Here is an 8,475-nt window from a genome sequence, read left to right as displayed (position 1 = left end):
ATCCATCTTTATTTCAGTTTGACTGGGAATTTGGTTCCTGGCTAATGGTGCCATTTACAATAAATATAAGAATCAAATATAAAACTTGATAATAACTTTGATGGATTGTGTGATGGAATTAGAACATCTAATAAAAAACTTTGTGGTCAAATCTGTCTAAGCTTTTCCTTGAAATTTAGTCTTATAAATGTCACATTTTCAAATGACTATTTCAAACTTTCAAATTTCTTTCCTTTCCTCTTCCTTGCTCTACCCCATCTCATGGTTTAGCTATGCTTTGAACAGAGGACTTCCCTGGTGACTCAGTGGTAAAGAATCCACATGCCAATGTGGGAGATGAGAGTTTGATCCCTCAGTTGCGAAGATCCCCTGGAAAAGGAAATGGCAACCAACTCCAGTATTCTTGCCTGGGAAATCCCAGGGACAAAGGAACCTGGCGGGCTACCATCCATGGGGTCGCAAAAGAGTTGGATAGAATTTAGTGACTAAACAACAACAATGCTGCTGCTACTGCTAAGTTGCTTCAGTCGTGTCCGACTCTGTGCGACCCCAGAGATGGCAACCCACCCCTCCCTGGGGTTCTCAAAGCAAGAACACTGGAGTGAGTTGCCATTTCCTTCTCCAATGCATGAAAGGGAAAAGTGAAAGTGAAGTCGCTCAGTCGTGTCCGACTCTTAGCGACCCCATGGACTGCAGCCTACCAGGCTCCTCCATCCATGGGATTTTCCAGGCAGGAGTACTGGAGTGGGGTGCCATTGCCTTCTCCGAACAACAACAATGCTTCAACCAATTCTACTGTACCATGAAATTTTAATGCCAAAGCAATTATATATTGATAGTTAACTGTTTGATTAATCATTTTCTTTTAATCTCTTAGGGAAATATTTTAAGCTTTCAGTTGAATTCATATAGAGGCTAGATATACTTTTCTTCTTCTGCCTGTAAATTTCCATTTCCTCAGAGAATACCAGATGTAATATATTGATCATCCTTTCACATGTCTGCTATGTTCTACTGACTTTTCTCTTTTCATTAAGCTTCATTTTAGAAAGTACATGAATGCTGTGTGGAACAGTCCCCACAGAGGACTTCTTTCCTTTCCTCTTCCTTGCTCTACCCCATCCCATGGTTTACCTGCAAAAGTGACAAGCAAATTTAGCACTGCAACAAATAAATACATCCTTTCAATAAAACATCATATTGCTTTCTCAAACACACAAGTTTCTCCAGGCCTGAAAATCATCAACTTGATTGAAATTTACATTGTGCTTTAATATTTGAGTGAAAGAGTACCCATAGAGATGCAAAGTTTCTTAGAACTACTGAATTCACACCTCCTCTAGGTCCAAGTTTACTCTAAAATCTTTTCACTTAGAAGCACAATTTTAAATTCAGTGTCTGTTAACATAACAATTTCTAACACACTTCAGTTTAGTTCAGTTCGATTCAGTCACTCAGTCGTGTCCGACTCTTTGTGACACCGTGAATCACAGCACGCCAGGCCTCCCTGTCCATCACCAACTCCCGGAATTGACCCAAACTCATGTGCATCGAGTCAGTGATGCCATCCAGCCATCTCATCCTCTGTCGTCCCCTTCTCCTCCTGCCCCCAGTCCCTCCCAGCATCAGAGTCTTTTCCAATGAATCAACTCTTCGCATTAGATGGCCAAAGTATTGGAGTTTCAGCCTCAGCATCAGTCCTTCCAATGAACATCCAGGACTGGTCTCCTTTAGGATGGACTGGTTGGATCTCCTTGCAATCCAAGGGACTCTCAAGAGTCTTCTCCAACACCACAATTTAAAAGCATCAATTCTTTGGCACTTGGCTTTCTTCACAGTCCAACTCTCACATCCATACATGACCACTGGAAAAACCATAGCCTTGACTAGATGGACCTTTGTTGGCAAAGTAATATCTCTGTTTTTGAATATGCTATCTAGGTTGGTCATAACTTTCCTTTTATGAGTAAGTGTCTTTTAATTTTATGGCTGCAATCACCATCTGCAGTGATTTTGGAGCCCCCAAAAATAAAGTCTGACACTGTTTCCACTGTTTCCCCATCTATTTCCCATGAAGTGGTGGGACCAGATGCCATGATCTTCGTTTTCTGAATGTTGAGCTTTAAGCCAACTTTTTCACTCTCCACTTTCACTTTCATCAAGAGGCTTTTGAGTTCCTCTTCCCTTTCTGCCATAAGGGTGGTGTCATCTGCATATCTGAGGTTATCGAGATTTCTCCCGGCAATCTTGATTCCAGCTTGTGCTTCTTCCAGCCCAGCATTTCTTACAATGTACTCTGCATATAAGTTAAATTAGCAGGGTGACAATATACAGCCTTGACATACTCCTTTTCCTATTTTGAAAGTGTCTGTTGTTCCATGTCCAGTTCTAACTGTTGCTTCCTGACCTGCATACAGGTTTCTCAAGAGGCAGGTCAGGTGGTCTGGTATTCCCATCTCAAATTTTCCACAGTTTATTGTGATCCACACAGTCAAAGGCTTTGCTAGAGTCAATAAAGCAGAAATAGATGTTTTTCTGGAACTCTCTTGCTTTTCCCATGATCCAGCGGATGTTGGCAATTTGATCTCTGGTTCCTCTGCCTTTTCTAAAACCAGCTTGAACATCTGGAAGTTCACAGTTCACGTATTGCTGAAGCCTGGCTTGGAGAATCTTGAGCATTACTTTACTAGCATGTGAGATGAGTGCAATTGTGCGGTAGTTTGAGCATTCTTTGGCATTGCCTTTCTTTGGGATTGGAATGAAAACTGACCTTTTCCAGTCCTGTGGCCACTGCTGAGTTTTCCAAATTTGTTGGCATATTGAGTGCAGCACTTTCATAGCATCATCTTTCAGGATTTGAAATAGCTCCACTGGAATTTCATCACCTCCACTAGCTTTGTTCGTAGTGATGCTTTCTAAGGCCCACTTGACTTCACATTCTAGGATGTCGGGCTCTAGGTGAGTGATCACACCATTGTGATTATCTGGGTTGTGAAGATCTTTTTTGTATAGTTCTTCTGTGTATTCTTGCCACCTCTGGTTAATATCTTCTGCCACTTACCCATTACTTATAATTTCATAATAATCACAATGTCATTTGTTGAGTACAAGCACCACATTAAATTCTTTACACATGTAAAATTTCATTTTTATTCTTTATCTTCTGTCCACTGAGCAGAGTACAATGCTTACTGAATGAAAGTCTGCATGCATAAGTGCACAAATTAAGAAATATAAACTTGATTTCAAATCATTTATATTTCTGAAGGTACAACTGGCTTCCCTGGTAGCTCAGACGGTAAAGCGTCTGCCTGCAGTGTTGGAGACCCGGGTTTGATCCCTGGGTTGGGAAGATCCCCTGGAGAAGGAAATGGCAACCCACTCCAGCATTAGAGCAGGTTCTTCCTCCTATAGATTTAACATTTCTCTTTTATTAAGCATTTGTTAACAGTAGGCAATATTCTATCTCCTTTATTTGCTTTATCTTGTTTCATCCTCAGAACAACCTTATCAAGTAGATACCATTATCACAATCCCTTATAAGAATAAAAACATAGAAATGCAAAGTGGCTATTGGGTTAAGCAGTTTGACCACATTTATGTGTAGTGAAACTAGGATTATGAACCCATGTGTTCTAGCACCAGACAACTTTGCTTAGCCCAAGTACATCACCCTGCTTCCTAGAGGCATCATGGGTGTAATTTACACAAAGAAGTCATTTCTCTGATGCCAACTCCTATCATGCCTAGGCCAGCCCTCTCCACTCTGGGCAGGTTGGCCATGCTGCCAATAGAGAAAATCAGGGAGCATACACCCCCTGAGTACTTGAGAAAACTAGATCTTGGCCCATCCGATCAGAAAACCAGTAGCAGTAGTTGTGAAATTTGCATATGCACACGTGTTTCCTTTTATAGAACTGGAGTCAGGGTACCCCAGAGAGAAAACAAGCCCAACTGTAAAGAGGTTAATTGAGAGCTGTCCTGATTCTTCGTAAGATTGGTTAGGCATTAGGGAACCAGGTGTAAGTACTACCAACCATTTTAAAACTTACTACTACATCATTTGGGGCTTTCCTGGTGGCTCAGTAGTAAAGAATCTGCCTGCCAATGCAGGAGACGTGGGTTCCATCTCTGGATCAGGAAGATCCCATGGAGAAAGGAACGGTAACCCAGTCGAGTATTCTTCTGGGAAATCACATGGACAGAGGAGCCTGGCAGGCTACGGTCCATACTATGGGGTTGCAAAAAAAGTAGACATGACTGGGTGACTAAACAACAACTACATCATTCACACCCTAATATTTAAAAATACATTTGAGAATAAATTTAAACTGCTACATTTAAATCAAGCTGCATAGCCTAATTCATATTTAAAATCTATAGGCATCAACTAATTTAGGATACAGTCAGGGGATAAAGCTCCAGTGTAAGCAAGGGAACCCAAAATTCATAAAAGATTTTTTTCTCCTTGGGTCCCCTTAGGAACATGTTTACTTTCTATAGTGAATTCTCCAAAACAGAAACCCTTCAGAAAGAAAAAAATGCAAAGAAACAACTTCTGCATATAGGTTCTAAGTTAGTATACCATTCATTAATCAATAGTAATTTTACTCTTAGGACCTTTCAGGAACATCACATAAGGAAATCATTAGAGTCTTAAAAATTTGTATTCAGTATTATGCACTGCAGCATTATTTGTAATAGAGAAAACTGAAGGATAAGAAAATTTGAGTAAATTACAGTTACTTACTCAATGAAGTATTCTACAGCTATTATATCAATGAGCTTCCCTGGTGGCTCAGATGGTAAAGCATCTGCCTGCAATGCAGGAGACCCGGGTTCAATCCCCGGGTATGGAAGATCCCCTGGAGAAGGAAATGGCAACCCACTCCAGTACTCTTGCCTGGAAAATTCCATGGACAGAGTAGCCTAGTTGGCTACAGTCCATGGTGTCGCAAAGAGTCGGACACGACCGAGCAACTTCACTTCACTTCACTGCATTATATCAATGACTAGCGATAATAGGAGGGTTTCCCAGGTGGCAAAGTGGTAAGGAATATGCTTACCAATGCAGGAGATGCAAGAGATGTGGGTTTGATCCCTAGGTCAGGAAGATCCCCTGGAGTAGGAAATGGCAACCCACTCCAGTATTATTGCCTGGAAAATCCCATAGACAGAGGATCCTGGCAGGCTACAGGTCTATGGGATCGCAAAGAGTCAGATATGACTGAGCACTCACTCATTTCCACGCAGTGATGGTAGCAAATGTTCCTGTTTTGCACAGCAAAGGAAACCAATGACAAAGCAAAAAGATAACCTACTGTGAGAAATGGGAGAAAATATTCACAAATGATGTAACCAAAAAAGGGTTAGTATTTAACTATATAAACAGTTCAGATAAATTCAATATCAATATAACAAACAACCCAATCAAAAAGTGGGCAGAAGACCTGAATAGACACTTTTCCAAACAAGACATACAGATGGCTCACAGGCACACAAAAAGATGCTCAACACTCCTAATCATAAGAGAAATGCAAATTAAAATCACAACAAGGTATCACTTGACACCCGTCAGAACGGCTGTCATCAAAAAGTACTCAGAAAACAAATGTTGGTGAGGATATGGAGAAAAAGGAACCCTTGTGCCCTGTTGGTGGGAATGTTAACTGGTGCAGCCACTATGGAAAACAGTATGACATTCTTCAAAAAACTGAAAACAGAACCAACATACAGTGCAACAATTCCACTCCTTTTACTGGAAGCAAAACTACTTAAGATCAACTGCTTTGTAAACTACTGCAACAAAATCCACAGAAACTACAGATAACATTACATCGCACCATGTCTTCTCTTGGCATATCTCGCATGGATTATAATTTCTGTTTCCCTCAGGCTAGAATTTATGGCTTCCCATGTTTTCCTCCCCATTGCCTCATAGAGGCTGAGTTATGACCTTATCCACTGATCATCCCATTTTCCTGTTTCTCTGTTTCATCTACATTTCCCTGTACACATTTTAAACTTAGGCAAAAATTAAATCAATGATACAGTTTTCTTTTGACATTTCACAATCCTCAACAGAATAATTAGTCTAGAAAATATAATTATAATTATATATAGCATACAGTCCTTTTATATGCCAGGCAAATTTTTATGACAATTTTAATATTTTATTATTATTAAATTTTAATATTTTATTATTATTTAGATGTCCCTCAGCAGATGAATGGATAAGAAAGCTGTGGTACATATACACAATGGAGTATTACTCAGCAATTAAAAAGAATACATTTGAATCAGTTCTAATGAAGTGGATGAAACTGGAGCCTATTATACAGAATGAAGTAAGCCAGAAAGAAAAACACCAATTCAGTATACTAATGCATATATATGGAATTTAGAAAGATGGTAACGACAACCCTGTATGCGAGACAGCAAAAGAGACACAGATGTATAGAACAGTCTTTTGGACTCTGTGGGGTGGGGGATGATTTGGGAGAACGGCATTAAAACATGTATAATATCACATAAAAAATAATAATTGTGGAACAATTTATAAACTTAAGGTAATGGATTATTTATTTAAGCTTCATATCTTACACAAAAGTCTCATAAAACAAAAGTAATCAGAGTCAAAAAAGGAAATTATGGATTCAGAAGAACTACTATATACTGAGTGCCTGCCTACACTAAACTCATTACCATATTTCAAATTTAATGAATTTGTCCCCCAAATCACACAACTATTGAAAAGAAGAGCCTCAAAATCCAGGCCTATTGATTCTAAAGTCCATCCTCTAAAAAAATAACTTTATGATTTCTCATTTACTGTTTCTGGATTCAGATAATTTCTATAAGATTTGGGCAAGGAGCATAAGGATCACTTTTACCAGAACTAAAATCTAGGGAATTGTTTAGTTTATTGTAGGGAGAAGAGACAATCATTCATGTAATTCTTTCAATTACTGATACTTTTATGCAGGTGGAAAAAAATGATCTTAATGTTAAGTCCATGTTTGTATTATTAATGTTAAATTGTTCTCAAATATTTATTCATTAAAATAAGGATTCCAAGTAACATAAAATGATGAAATCAAATCAGTTGTTGAGACACTAACTGGACTGTTTTCACAACAATCCAGTGAATTAGGTATTGGTATTAGCCTCATTTTATATAAAAAGAAACTCAGACACAAAGTGAATTAACTTGACCATAGCTAGTGACTGGTAGACTTCGAGTTAAACCCACATACCCACTTTACTGACTCCCAGGGTGATGGTAAGAACTGATCTCAAGTTTTCACTGCATGGAAACTCTTTCATTTAAACTTTAAAAATATACTCTGCTATGGAATTTATGCTAGCTGTTGTTCAGTCACTAAGTCATGTCTGAATCTTTGTGATCCCATGGACTGCAACATGCTAGGTTCCTCTATCCTCCACTGTCTTCCAGACTTTGCTTAAATTCATGTCCATTGGGTAATGATATCTAAACATCTCATCCTCTGCCACCCTCTTGCCTTTAATCTTTGCCAGCAACAGGGTCTTTTCCAATGAATCCGCCTCTTCACATCCGGTGGCCAGAGTATTGGAGCTTCCGCAGCAGTCCTTCCAATGAATATTCGGGATTGATTTCCTTTAGAATTGACTGGTTTGATCTTCTTGCAGTCCAAGGGACTCTGAAGAGTCTTCTCCTGCACAGTTCAAAAGCATCAATTCTTCTGTGCTCAGCCTTGTTTTTGGTCCAGCTCTCACATGACTACTGGAAAGACCATAGCTTTGACTATACGGACCTTTGCTGGCAAAGTGATGTCTCTGCCTTTTACTATGCTGTCTATGTTTGTCATAGCTTTCCTTCCAAGGAGCAAACATCTTTTCATTTCATAGCTGTACTCATCATCCACAGTGATTTTGGAGCCCAGGAATATAAAATCTGTCATGGCTTCCAATTTCTCCCTATCACTATTTGCCATGAAGTGACAGGACTAGATGCCAAGATTTTAGCTTTTTGTATGTTGAGTTTTAAGCCAGCTTTTTCACTCTCCTCTTTTGCCCTCATCAAGAGGATTTTAATTCCTGTTCATTTTCTGCCATTAGAGTAGCATCATCTGCATATCTGAGATTGTTGATATTTCTCCCAGCAATCTTGATTCCAGCTCATGATTCATTGAGTCTAGCATTTCCCATGATGTTCTCTGCATAAACTGCTTCCCTAGTGGCTCAGACAGTAAAGAATCTACCTGCAATGTAGGAGACCCAAGTTCACTCCCTGGGTCAGCAAGACCCCCTGGGGAAGAGCATGGCAACCCACTCCAGTATTCTTGCATGGAGAATCCCATGGACAGAGGAGGCTGGCAGGTTACAGCCTGGAGGCACAGAGTCGGACACAACTGAAGCGATTTAGCACACATACATGCGCTCTGAACATAAGTTAAACAAGCAGGGTGACAATATACAATCATGACATGCTCC

The 8,475-nt window shown here is 39.6% G+C and overlaps 1 non-coding gene across 1 annotated transcript; it reads left to right on the top strand.

Annotated features, from left to right (window-relative positions):
• Positions 1–4,787: 4,787 nt before the first annotated feature.
• On the top strand, positions 4,788–4,859 carry TRNAC-GCA. Its single transcript has one exon. It is a non-coding gene; the product is annotated as a tRNA-Cys (tRNA).
• The last annotated feature ends 3,616 nt before the right edge of the window (positions 4,860–8,475 follow it).

This window comes from Bubalus bubalis, chromosome 4 (genome assembly GCF_019923935.1).
Source record: "Bubalus bubalis isolate 160015118507 breed Murrah chromosome 4, NDDB_SH_1, whole genome shotgun sequence".
Classification (NCBI taxonomy): domain Eukaryota; kingdom Metazoa; phylum Chordata; class Mammalia; order Artiodactyla; family Bovidae; genus Bubalus; species Bubalus bubalis.
This window is presented reverse-complemented; position numbering and strand designations above follow the sequence as displayed.